The sequence below is a fragment of the Staurois parvus genome, unplaced genomic scaffold (assembly GCF_062004578.1).
Source record: "Staurois parvus isolate SC_StPar_1 unplaced genomic scaffold, SC_StPar_1.0 ptg000114l, whole genome shotgun sequence".
Classification (NCBI taxonomy): domain Eukaryota; kingdom Metazoa; phylum Chordata; class Amphibia; order Anura; family Ranidae; genus Staurois; species Staurois parvus.
The window spans coordinates 1,516,917-1,531,259 of record NW_028317910.1 but is presented as its reverse complement, the minus strand read 5'-3'; the positions used below and the strand labels follow the sequence as shown (position 1 = coordinate 1,531,259).

General features: G+C 42.9%; 1 pseudogene across 1 annotated transcript in view; it reads right to left on the bottom strand.

Moving 5' to 3' along the window:
* LOC149467357 (uncharacterized) overlaps positions 1-14,343 on the bottom strand; it is a 68,561-nt pseudogene that overhangs the window by 49,049 nt on the left and 5,169 nt on the right. The window contains exons 2-4 of the transcript XR_016311932.1: positions 14,038-14,116; positions 9,082-9,158; positions 1,811-1,940 (exon numbers count right to left, since the gene is read on the bottom strand). The product of XR_016311932.1 is annotated as an uncharacterized LOC149467357 (transcript). The remainder of the gene's footprint in view (positions 1-1,810; positions 1,941-9,081; positions 9,159-14,037; positions 14,117-14,343) is intronic.

Sequence of the window (14,343 nt, the reverse complement as noted above, 5' to 3'; positions counted from 1 at the left end):
CTCTGCCCCCTTTCCCCCACCAGCAGCGTTCTCCTCCCCCCCCCCATCCCTCCCATGGACAGGACAGGTATTTTAAAAATCTTAATTCTGAGCAAGTGGCTGGGGATTGGGATTTTTCTGCCCCCCCCTGGTGCCCTAAGGCAGCTGCCTAAGCAGCCTTATGCTGGCACTCAGCATACGGCTACTTAGGCAGCCATCTTAGGGGGGGGCAGAAAAATTCCAATCCCCAGCCACTTGCTGGGCAATCAGATTTTTAAAATACCTGCCTTCCGACGATCCCCTTTATTGTCCTGCTGGAGCAGCTGAAAGCTAGCATCTCCTCCTTGCCTTCCCACCAGCGTACAGTTGCGGCAGGAGGAAAATCCAGGGGATTGGTTCTAGTAAATGCCTCCCCCAATGCCCCTCCCAACCTTGTTCCTCCTTTTTTCTGCTGCCTGGCCCTTATCCCAAGTACTCCCCTTTCAGCAGGGCTCCTAAACAAATTGTTCTACTGACACCATTCTCTGCTCTACTGACTAACAACAACCTCTGCCCCACTGACACTGTCCACTTTTAAGGTAGGCTAAGTTTGTATTTTTACAGTGACATTTGTTTTATTATATTTTTCTACATTTTCCTTGCTATTTAGTTAGGCCTTGCTAGTTAATTATTTTTTTTAAATGGCGCTGAACCCTGGTGATCATTGATCTCTTTCATGTTGTTCTGGTAAAGAGTCAGTGGGTGCCAGGAAAACCCTTAAGGGTAAGGGAGCCTACTCAGCAGGAGAAGTAGAAGGAGTAGAAGGCCTGATGGCAGCCACCAACCCAACAGCAGCAAAGGAAAAGGACTCAGTGAGTACATCTACACCCCCTGGGCCAGAAAGGGAGAGAGCATTTGGGTGGGAAACCTAACTCGCTTTGTAGCTGGGACTATTGCCCTTCTAGTAGTAACTGCTAGATCACCTATCCAAGGATTCCTCCATACAGCCAGAATGAGGAGCATCTGGGGTTGGAAGGTACATTGGGAGATGCTGGCTAGCTCTCCAGAGGAGGATTTTTGTGCATAAGACTTGTAATATAGTTTCAGGAAGTTTGTTCTCAGTTGCCATTTCCTTGGGCATCCCATATACCCCTTACCCTATCCAAGTTCTAAACCCCTAATAAAACTTCAAAACAAAGCTCAAGGACTGGTTTCTGTCTGTAGAAAATGCCTGACTGTGCAGGACTATAGGGGAACACAAAACTTCAGTGACTCCTAGGGAGGTACTGCTATACCTATGATTGCTCCTGCCACAGCAGATCTGTAATTAAAGCCCAATTCCACTACAGAAAGAAAAATAAAGAGCAATGCAGTAGCAATGTTATTATTGCTGGTTTTCCTGGTTGAATGACATCCAGTATATTTCAACCCACCTCCTGTGAGTCCAGGCTGTCATGGACCTGCCCCTTAGAGGTCCATGGTGTCCATCATCCCATGGAGTTGGGCTTTGGACACCATAGCAATGCTTTAGCAATAATAAATGAACATTTAATGTGAAATCATGCCTGGAATTGGCACATCAAGAGCTTGTAAAACTGCTGACCAAAACAACCCATTAGCCTGGAGCTGTGCACAGGCAATGTTTTGCAGCCCCACCACTCTACGAAAAGTGCTAATGATTGATTGCTGAAGAGATATAACAAGTGGCTGCCCGTGGTGTGAGATACACAGATGGCATGAAGTATTTCTGCACACAACTGAAAGATTGTATGATCATGTCATTGGCTAGTGATTATAATTCCATGTAGTATTACCATTTAGCTTAATGCTCATTGCTCAGGAAGAACTTTACCTGAGGATTCTGGGTCCTCTTTGGCAGATATCTTTACCAAACATATCTTTGGTGGGATCCGGGGTAACCTTGACATGTCATCAAACATATTCATTTGGGCCACATGCTCAAAGTGACCGGCTTGACGTCCCTGGAACCAAGGCAACACACAATCCAGTATTAAACACATATTTAAGAGTCAGTCCACGCAAAGATAATATTTGACATTTAGCAGATAGAAAATTAAACCAACTAACGGCTTATGTTGCCTCTCCAGTGGTGAGATCACTGTGCTGAGTTCCTGTGTCCTCCAACCTGCTGTGGCCATTGCAAGGGGGTCCCACTCTGTCAGCTGGATTCTTAAATGATGTTATAATATAGAGAATGCTGGAGACGTGTGAACACACCAAACTGGGTGGAAACACAAAGCTCTAAGGCAGGCAAGAACTGAACCAGTAACTGTGGTACAGAGATACCAAAAGATATAACAAGACAGTAAGTGACTTGGCCTTCTAGAGCAGTGGTTTTCAACCTTCCTAATGCCGCGACCCTTTAATACAGTTCCTCATGTTGTGGTGACCCCCAACCATAAAATTATTTACCCATAATTAGAATTCATGAAGTGTCGTTTTACCTTCAATACTGCTGCTTTCAACACAGTAGCTGCTTTCTACACAGTAGCTGCTTTCAACACAGTAGCTGCTTTCAACACTGTAGCTGCTTTCAACACAGTAGCTGCTTTCTACACAGTAGCTGCTCTTTACACATCGGAAATATGTGTTTTCCGATAGTCTTAGGTGACCCCTGTGATAGGGTCTTTCGACCCCCAAAGGTGTTGTGACCCATAGGTTGAGAACCACTGCTCTAGAGTCTCAGTAGTAATATAATTCTTTGGAATGACAGTAATGACAGGACAGGGTGTATAGGCGTTGTACTTTCATCTAGGAAACTGAAGGTTTCAAAAAGCAAGCCACCACTGACAGGATCTTAAGATAAGGTGGTGGCTCCCTTCAAAACTCTCTCTAATGGTTATGAGTTATCAGTGCTGGCTTCCATTAGGTCTACACCTGCAGCCAATCATAAACTAGCACTGAGCAGACACAGTCCTACTGTAGGGAATAGTAATACCGCTGCTAAATGTTTCACTTCCCTCTGCAGCAGCTCATCTCCATTGAACAACTTTTTGATTTGGACATTCCCTGAACCTGAGAACCAGAAAATTCCCATGTTTAGACCAGACCCAGAGCCAGTCTCTAATCATAGGCAACTTATTCCACCACCCCTCCTGTATTTGCGTGAAATGTTTAGAATTACAGGGTCAGGACCTGGATTACCTGCTGGTGGCACTGTGCTTCCCAGAGTGGAAGTTTGTAGTTCCAATGTCAACCAATGTGTATCTCCCAGCAGCCAGAAGATTCCAAGTGTCAAAACACCCACCCTTGCCATCTGCAGGACGCTCAACACTGTGGCATGGTTATGCTACAATTGCACAACTATTTATTTTTATTTATTTATTTCAGGTACTTATATAGCACTGTCAATTTACACAGCGCTTTTACATATATATTATACATTCACATCAGTCCCTCACCCTCAATGGGTGTACAATCTAAGGTCCCTAACTCACATTTATACATACACATACATGCATGCATACATACATGCCAATTTAGACAGGATCCAATTCACTTACCAGCATGTCTTTGGAGTGTGGGAGGAAACCCATGCAGGCACAGGGAGAACATGCAAACTCCAGGCAGGTGGTGCCATGGTTGGGATTTGAACCAACGACCCTAGTGCTGCCAGGCGGAAGTGCTAACCATTTAGCCACTGTGCTGCCCCGCAAATAACCATATTTAGCAGTACTTAAAGTGTTACTAAACCCAGGACCCTGCATTCACTAAATATGGTCTCCCACAGTACACAGAACATGGAAATGCAATTACTTTAGTAAATATAAACTGCTAAATACCTTTTCTCAGAGTTGTGACTTCTATGAGTGTCCAGCTGAGGACAGGTTAAAGTTTGTAGGAGGAGTTTTCCTTCTCCCCAACTGTCCTATGAGGCTGTATAACCCCTGACCCTCTGTCTGGACAGTGCTGGTTGGCCCTGTGCTGATCACATGCACTCTAGAAATACACACTAAATTGAGCATGTGCAGCTTGCCCACAAAGCTCTGTCCTATCAGCAGATGGATTGGGGACAGTAGAAAAACGGGAGGATCAGAGAAGACAGGATCAAACAATCTTTTTTACACAATGCAGAGGATAAACCCCTTAGGTTCCACAGTGAGTATAACAAGCATGATTTACTGCATGTACAGACTGATTTTACTGTTGGGGGTTTAATAACACTTTAAAGTAACATTAAAATTTTATTTTTTTTGTTAATTAAAATAATAAACATGATATGCTTACCTGCTCTGTGTAATGGTTTTGCACAGAGCAGCCCTGATCCTCCTCTTCTGGGGTCCCAAGCTTCTTTCCATGGTGGCACCCATGCGGGCTTGCTTTCCAGCCACCCTGTCTGCATCTATTGACACAGAATGGGTGGCTCTGCCCTGCCCCCAGTCCCTCGTCACAGCATTTGATTGACATCAGTGGGAGCCAATGGCTCCAGCTGCTATCAATCTCTCCAGTGAGAAGGGAGCCAGCAGCCATCGGGCTCAGGTAAGAATAAAGGGGGGGGGGGGGGGTTGAGGGATCCTACAGCACAGAAGGCTTTAGAATCACTTTAAGTTAACTATAGGCAAAACTTTTTTTTTTTCATTTTTTATAGAGTAAGGTTTATTTTTGCTCTCTTTGTCCCATAAGGGAAGATTTACTTTCACTTCCTTTCCTATAGCCAAAACAGGGAGTGAGAGGAAATCTCTGCAAATTAAGGGAATCTCTTCGGGACCCATTGGTCACCAGAACTAGTGTCCACATTAGAATATTTCCCCTCTTTTACTTTTCTGAGGACTACCCAAAATTTTACTTTCAATTTCAATGATAAAGGAAAGTTAAACAGGATGAACAGAGAGGGGGAATCTCCCTAACAGGGACACAGACAGCAATACAAACTGACAGGGGAAATACTGCTACAGGGTGGCAGGGCTGTGCAAAATCAGGTATAAATAAGTGACTTTGTATTTCGGGGTAGGGGGCGGCTTCGGCTGTCGATTGCCAGGTCCAGGCTGGTGATTCCCCGCCAGCACCCAGCGATCTCCGAGGAGCACTGATGGGGGAGAGGTTTGTATGTATGTACAAAATACAGATCTCTCCCCTACCAACTCCAGCACACTGCTTTGTATTGCTCTGCATAGCAGAGCAAAACAAAGCAGCATGCTTACACAGTAAAATACAGCACACAGTTAAAAATACACACAGCACACAGTTAACCCTTTGACCGCCCTAAATGTTAACCTTTTCCTGCCCAGTGTCATTAGCACAGTGTTAGTGCTTTTTATTAGCACTGATCACTATATTGGTGTCACTGGGGATGTCAGTGACAATTAGTCAGTTCCCACCCAGTCTCAGAATGCCCGCCACAGTCATTGATCGCCGCCATTACTAGTTAAAAAAGAAAAAAATTCCAGTATATATACTGCCATCTGTAGATGCTATAACTTTCACATAAACCAATTTCCACATATTGGGATTTTTGTTAGCAAAGACATGTAGCAGAATACATTTTGGCCTAAATGAATGATGAAATCTGATTTTTTTGCTGGATATGTTTTATAGCAAAGAGTTAAAAATATAGTTTTATTTTTCAAAATTCTCGATCTTTTTATGTTTATAGCGCAAAAAAAAAAAAAACCACACGGGTGATAAAATACCAAAATAGAGAAAGCTCTATTTGTGGGAAAAAAGGACATAAGTTTCATTTGAGTGCAGCGTTGCATGCCCGCGCAATTGTCAGTTAAAGTAACACAGCGCTGTAAGGCAAAAAAAATGGCCTGATCAGGAAGGGAGGTAAATCCTCAGGAGGGCAAGTGGTTAATTGAATGTTCCATGAATATGGTTACAGCTGTCACCTGGAGGGAAAAGTGGTTAAGATTTTTCAAACATGGTCTGATCAAAGGTGTGTGTATCCTACCAGTCTCACTCCAGAGTTGACCTCAGTTGCTGGCTTTGGCTGCCCACCTTGTCTGTGAATACTATAATCATCTGCCATTATCCCTTACCTCCCGTCCTGAGTGCACTCCTGCTCTGTGATTTAGTACTGCATTTTGATTCTGCCTGCACAAGTCTGCTGCCACAGTTTGGGCAATCCTGAATGTTGGCTTCTGGTGTTGTCTGCAGCACAACCTTTGCATCTTGGGCAAGCTCAGTGAGATCCTTCCAACCCTTGCAGGTGGCACAGAGGGTCCACTGAATCCCATGACAGTTTCAACATTTCACCCACAAAAGGAGAGGGCATAGGGGGCACTATACTTGGGGTGCCATTCCCGAGCCATTTTTTGCAGGGGCTAAAGCACTGACCCTAGTTCCTAGATTGTAAGCTCCAAGGAGCAGGGCCCTCGAACCCCTCGTGTATTGTATTGTATTGTTACTGTACTGTCTCGTGTACTGTCTCCCTTTATAATGTACAGCACTGAGCAAACTATTGGCGTTATATAAATACTGTATAATAATAATAATAATACTGGTTCTTCCTTTTTCCCAGAACCTCAGGTAGCCAAGTGCGGTTGTTTACCACTTTTTTTCTGAAAGCTTCTTTACTAAGATACTTATTAGAATGTGCTAGTTTTGTCAGTTTGTATCACCTGAAAACAACATGGCTTACCTATTTTTCACTTTAAGGGTTGCTCCCTGGCACCCCACCCAGAACACTAATGGCCGCTTTTATGTCTTCCCTCTCTGCTAGCCAGTGTGCTGCCAGGGAGCTGCTTCGCCTTAATTCTTGTCCTAAATAAAAGTCACAGAAATAGACCGAAACATTGCCAGAGGTGTTCTAAACATAATGTGCTTCTAGAAGACTAATGTGTATGAAGAGAACACAAAGTAATGAGTATATTCATTGCTTCTTCCCCTCGTGCACCAATCGTGCTCACAGCTATTTTTATGCATCTTCCCGATAACAGCCTCCTACCTCTCCTGTTCAACAACCCCATCTACACTCAGCATCCTTCACTTCGTTTGGTCTTAGAGAATAAAAATAGACTGCAACAATGTACCTGAAGCCTTGTGCAACAGCTGGAACCATATTCGTGGAACATTCGATTAACCACTTGCCCTCCTGAGGATTTACCCCCTTCCTGACCAGGCCATTTTTTGCGATACGGCACTGCGTTACTTTAACTGACAATTGCGCGGTCATGCAACACTGTACATAAATAAAATGTATGTCCTTTTTTTCCCACAAATAGAGCTTTCTTTCGGTGGTATTTGATCACCTCTGTGGTTTTTATTTTTTGTGCTATAAACAAAATAAGACTGACAATTTTCGAAAAAAAATAAATTTCTGACTTTTTGCTATAAAACATATCCAGTAAATAAAATGTAAAAATCTAATTTCTTCATAAATTTAGGCCAAAATGTATTCTGTGACAGAGAAATACACAGCAGCATGTTACTGCTGGCAGGAGAGAGACCTGTGTTGTTTACACACAGGTCTCTCCCCTGTCAGTGATACTTGGTGATTGCCGGGCACCGGTGGGGAATCTCTGGTCGGGACCTGGTGATCAACATCTGTAGCCGCCAATGGTGGCGCAGGTAGAGCGGCACGCGCGCCCCCTATCCATACATGCGAAATCACGTATATATATATATATATATATATATATGTGACTTTGCATAGCCCTGCCGCCCTGTAGCCGTAGTTCTGCAATAGGGCAAGGGGAAGCGGTTAAGTATGTTCTTGTTTTAAAAGTCAAAGCTTGCTTGTTAAAGGGAATGTAATATTAAGATATAACTTCTATAGTATATTTTATGTAATAAATATAAGTGAAAGTGATCAGCCTAAGGGCTCATTTACTATAGTAGTTGGGGGGTAGTAAAACCCTGCATCTGAGACACATTTTTTGCCACCCCTCAACAACTCACCCTTTAGTTGCAAAGGCAGCATTCAGGGGTGTACATATACCACATCAGCAGGAGCTGTTATACCCCCATCACACTTGGTGCTGCCCACCAAACGTGACCCATTCAAGGGAAGAGGGTCACATTACAATAGCCCCACAACTGCAACCAATGCACACGGTTGAGGCGCAGTAATCTGGCATTTGGAGGGTGAACACGGGAGGTGATATAACGCGGATTTCGCTTCAGAGCGTAAAATAAGTATAAACAAGGCCTAAATTGGACCTTTCAGAAACTTTATAAGTCTATAGAAAACATTTCTGACATGTCACACTAAGCGGTTGATTTACAAAAGGCAAATAGACTGTTAACTTTGCAAATGCAGTTGCTCCAGGACTTGAGGGGAAGCTCTGCTGACTTCTATCATCCAATCATGTGAAAGCAAAATGCATTTTTTTTGTATTTTCCTTGCATGTGATTGGATATTGTTTGTAAAGTGAAGCCTTCACCTCATTTACTAAGCTCTGGAGCAACTGCACTCGCAAAGTGCACAGTCTATTTGCCTTTTAGTAAATCAACCTCATTGACTAGCTTACATTCTCCATTATCTCTACCTGCATCCCTGTTCTTCTGAAGCGTCTGAACTTCTCAGCCAAGTGAGCCAGGGCTGTCCTTTTCATTCCCCCCCCCCCCCCCACACCAGCTGAAGTTTCCTCTCCAACAAGTGGGATTGTGTGTCCCATATATCACCATCTCCCTGGTAAGGGCCCCTAGTGCATTACTTTGCCTAGGAGCCCAAGATGCTGTAAAAGTGGCACAGACATGCGCTGATAAACTATTAAAGCAAATGCCAGGCTAGAGGATCACAATGATAGGTCTTTTACTAGGGTTTAACTACACAGGGTGCAAACTGCTGCAGGCCCTGTGAGGTTTGTGTGTATGGGGGGGGGGGTCAAGCATGCCCACCCCTATATCTCTCTAACTTTATTCACATCACATTGTATGAAAAATAAATTAGCCGGGTCTTTCTCTTTTCCTTTCTCTCACCAGCTATTTGACCCTTTGAAGGGCTTATAAGGATTGACGTGATAAAGCACTGTCAAGGGTTTTCCTATGATATTTGAGGGGCCCCTAGATTGAATTATCTCCTAGGGACCTGTAGCTTTTCGGGCAAGCCCAGAATGCGAGTTCTGACCACATTCATTTTTATTAGAATGTAAATGGCAGAACAAGCTCATTTTATGAATGAATGCAAAAGTCAAAATTTAATATGAAAAAATGCCTTACCTCTGGGAAATCTTGCTGGGGCTCCAGAATCGGAGAATTGTCAATGTAAGAAGTCATTTCTGCAGCATCAGTGCCCTCTGCTGGAGACAGTTTACAATTATGCAAAACATTGAAACTTACTTTTATAGCTTATTGAATGATATATTTTTTTCTGTGAAGACTTGGGGCCTAAACAAGCAAACAAATGAAAAAGCAGGGCTAAATCTGTATGGTATGTTTGGGTCAAGGGCCTGCGTTCATGAGCAGATGTTGGCTTTTCGAAACCAAAACAAAAAAATGAATGTGACTGACCCACAAGCAATGAAGTGTGTGATGTGTAGCACTACCCCCTTAGGGGCCGCTGGAATTTAATTGGGTCCCCCTATGTTCTGCATGACCAGGTAACACGCACTTTCCACACCTTGCACAATGGATTCAGCAAACAGTCCTTGAGCTTGGCTTTGTGATTTTATTGAGAGGTTAAACTTATAGGGTAGAGGGGTATATGAGATACCTGAGGAACTGTAGGACTTGAAGACAACACCTTAGTTACATAGTTAGTTACATAGTTTCTCTGGCTGAAAAAAGACAAAAGTCCATCTAGTTTAACCATAAAAAAAGTTATAATCCTATACCCTATTAGTAAGTATGTACAAAGATTTAGATCAGCAACAGTCTCTTTTTGAAGAGCACTAAAAGCTCTTAGGTGTACCTCCTCAGACCCTGGATGATTCCTTCCCTTCACCCAGTTGCCTGAGGGTATCTCTGAGCAAGGGGGCCTAAGAGCTGTCAATTGAACAGTTCCGGATGAGAAGCTTATTGGGTCTTGCACCTGACCACCCTCTCCCTTTATCTGGCCCAGGGCTGTCTTCTCCTCTTAGATTAGCTGCTTGGTGGCTTCCTTCAGGCTGGCTCCTTCCCTGCTACACAGGCACTGACACTGAGGCAGCGAATATCCATTTCTCCAGAGACCTGCCTGTAGGTAGGCTCCCCTCCCTGGGGCCCACTCCCAGGCTCCTCAATCCATCTTCCACCTGACACTGCAACCTTCCCCCAGGAATTGCCCTATTTGAGGGCTGCCCTGGTCACCATGCCCAGCCTCCTGCCAGGGCATTGGCCAAGGTCCCTCAAACATGCAGATCTGGGCCTCCTCCCTCCTCTCCCCTGCTCCAGAAAGCTCTCAGGTTTCTGAAAAGGTGAAAGGGCTCCAGAAGCCCTGACTTGTTAGAGCCTCCCAGCCTTCCTGAGGTGACCTCCCTGCCTCACTCCCAGGCTGACTCATCCCAGGCTGTTTCTCAGCCTCAATCTAACAAAATAAAACTTATTTAGCTAACCTGGAGTGTGTTACAGAAGTTAAATGCATGTAAAAAAAACTCTAAACATTATGCTATGGTAGCATGAAAGTCAATATACAGTTATATATATTTGGACACAGGCACAATTTTCCTACTTTTGGCTCTGTATGCCACCATAATAAATTAAAACAAAACAATCCAAATGAATTTGAAGTGCAGACTTTCAGCTTTAATTCAAGGGGTTGAACATAAATATCAAGTACAAATTTTAGGAACTGCAACCATTTTTATACACAGTCCCCCCATTTTCAGGGGCTCAAATGTAAATGGACAAATGAATATACTCATAAATAAAATGTTCAGTTTTTATATTTTGTTAAGAATCCTTTACTGGCAATGACTGCCTGAAGTCTGGACCCATGGACATTACCAAAGACTGGGTTTCCTCCTTTCTGATGCTTTGCCAGGCTCTAACTGCAGCTGTCTTCAGTTGTTCTTTGTTTGTGGGTCTTTCTGCCTTTAGTTTTGCCTTCAGCAAGTGAAATGCATGCTTATTGGGTTGAGATCAGGTGATTGACTTGGCCATTGCAGAATATTCCACTTCTTTTCCTTCATAAGCTCCTGGGTTGCTTTTGCAGTGTGTTTTGGATCATTGTCCATCTGTACTGTGAAGCGCCATCCAATCACCTTTGCTGCATTTGCCTGAATCTGGGCTGACAGTATATCTCTAAACACTGCAGAATTCATCCGGCTGCTTCTGTCTTCTGTCACATCATCAATAAACACCAATGGCCCAGTGCCACTGGAAGCCATCATGCATGCCCATGCCATCACACTGCCTCCACCATTTTTTACAGATGACGTTGTGTGCTTTGGATCATGAGCTGTTCCAAGCCTTCTCCACACTGTTTTCTTCACGTCATTCTGGTACAGATTAATCTTAGTTTTATCCGTCCAATGAATGTTTTTCCAGAACTGGTCTGGCTTTTTTAGATGTTTTTTGGCAAAGTCTAATCTGGCTTTTCTATTCTTCAGGCTTATGAATGGTTTGCACCTTGTGGTGAACCCTCTGTATTTGTTCTCATGAAGTCTTCTGTTGATTGTAGACTTTGACAATGATATACCCACCTCCTGGAGAGTGTCCTTCACTTGTCTGGATGTTGTGAATGTGTTTTGCTTTACCATAGAGATGATTCTTCGATTATCCACCACTGTTGTCTTCTGTGGACATCCATGCCTTTTTAGGTTGCTGAGCTCACCAGTGCGTTCTTCTTTCCTCAGAATATACCAAATTATTGATTTGGCCACTCTTAATGTTGCTGCTATCTCTCTGATGAATTGGTTTCGTTTTTGAAGCCTTACAATGGCCTGTTTCACTTTCATTGACAGCTCCTTTGAATGCATGATGCAGGTTCACAGCGATAAATTCCAAAGGCAAATACCACACTTAGAATCAACTCCAGACCTTTTACCTGCTTAATTGATGAAGAAATAACGAGGGAGTAGCCCACACCTGGCCATTAAACAGCTTTTGATTCCATTGTTCAATTACTTTTGGTCTCTTGAAAAAGGGGGGATGGCTACTCTTAAGAGCTGTAATTCCTAAACCCTTCCTCCAATTTGGATGTACATACCCTCAAATTAAACCTAAGAGTTGCACTTTTAGCTCATATCCATTATAGAACTATATCTTGAATATGTTTGACCTCAGTGGCCATCTTTAGTGAGGGCAGTGCTAATTGCACTGTCCTATTGTAGTTGGTGCTCATTTGTCTAGGTCAGGGACAGAAACCTCCCAGTGAAGGACAGAGTGTCTAGTATAGGGAAAGGTTCCAGTGAAGGAGGGACAGTGTAGGGACCTTTTTGCCTGAGCTGCTACCTTTTACCTCTTTGGGCGCCTTTGTCACCACTCCGCCTACCAGTCACCTCCTTTGTCAGATATTCTTTCTTATTACAACCTGCTAACATGTCTTTTACAGTACTGAGACTGTGTATGTTGAGATGCTTTTATATGCGTATTCTATCTGCTCAATGCTGAGTTGCCAATTTGCTACATTTTAATAAATGGAATTGTCCCATACTGCTCTTAGTCTGGTGCCCCTCTGTGTTTTTTTTTACTTACAGCAATTAGAGCTTCAACTTCACTCTGGAGGGTGCTGCCGGTGGTGCCTACATATATTTTAAAATTATGGACATTTAATAGACTTATCATGGACTTTTTTGCTTAATTTATGGTTATATTCCTGCATGGTCTTATTTGCAATATTTGCTTCTTTAGCGCCTATCTCCCCCCTTTTTTTTCTTAAACGATTTATTTTACTAATTCATTGTCAGTACTGTATGAACTGTATGGAGCAGCAACTGCATACAGTATATAGCTCTGTCTTCTGGCATCCTATTTCAGGAACAATATGGAGTCGGCCTGAGCACTGCTCAGCCATTCACAGGAAGTTTTGTATTTTATGAATGACTACAAGGCTTCCACTGATTGGCTGAGATAGAAATCGTGACATTATCTGCCCACCGCTCTGCCTCAGACATTCAGAGAAAGACTTGTGTTCATTCATAAAATACAAAACTTGCCATGAATGGCTGAACAGCCCTCAGCTCAACTTGATTTTGTTCCAGGAGTGGGATGGGAAGACCTGTACTGCTGCCGGAACACAGCACTGTATACTGTATGCAACTCATGCAACGTACAGTCCATACAGCATTGACAGTGGGTGCATCAATTAGTAAAGGGAACAGCTTATATGGGTAAGTTAAGAAATGTGTTAAACCAACATTTCGTATTTATGATATGTGCCTGCTGCACCATGAACTTGTATGAAAATGTATCCTATTCCCTTTGTATTGCATCCTTTGTGTGAAATCCCTGGTATTCCTGCCAGTCACTCTGCTTTCCTTTACAAAACTGACCACACTAAGCAGGAGATCACAGCGTGGCCAGTTATCTAGCTATGCTGGGAACACAGTGGGCTTTTCTCCAATGATCAGACTTGTCCTGACACACCCACTGCACAGTCATTCACTGGAAAGATCGGTGTACTGCTGTTTCTCCACCCTGACCTTTCTATGCAGCTGAGAACAGAGTGAATGCGATCACTTATAAAAAAAAAAGGGGGGATATGTATTTATAATTTTTTTTATATAGCTATAGAAAAATGTTTTACCTTTCATTTCTATTTTAAACTGTATAGGTTGTTTTACAAGGTGAGGGATTAAATATACCTTAAAAAAGTGATACCACAGCTGGCATTAGGCTTTAAAACAACAGATGTCAACGCACAAAAATCTACACAAGCATAAGTATGAATGGAGTCATAAAGGGAATGTTGACCACAGTCCCTGATATACAGACCAGAAAGAGAATCTACCTGGATATGTAACACATTTCAAAAGCATGGAACAGCAAAAAATTACTTTAAAATTGCAAAATATGTAAAGTTTTCCTTTAACTTCAATAGGCCATAGGAAAAGAATATAATAAAAAAGACATTACTGTGATATTGTTCATTGTCATTTCCAGGGACAGCTCTTTAAGCCGGGACTGCACCTGGCAATCAATCAGGGACATACGGCAGTTGGGTTAAAGGGACAGCTGCAACGTCTTAATCAGAAGTTTGTATGATAACAATGTTATTAATCCATTCAAGAGTCAAGCCCATAAAATATTATTTACCTTCCTTCCAGTCTTCCCCTTTGTGTCCAGGCTGAATTATCAGCAGTGGGTGTGTGTGCTGATTGCTGGCAATCACTGACTGTCAACAAACATGTCACTATGGGGACAGAAGTCAAACGGTTTGCATGCAAATGACTTCAATTTAAGCCCAGGCTTCCCCCAAGCACAGGGTAGAGAGTCAGCTTTGGGTTACTTGTTAGCCCCAGAAAATTTGGGACCATCAATTTTTAAATGGGTTCTAAGAGCCAGTGCAATCTTTTTTTTGTTTTGTTTTGTTTTTTTGTTTTACTTTGTTTTTACTTTGAT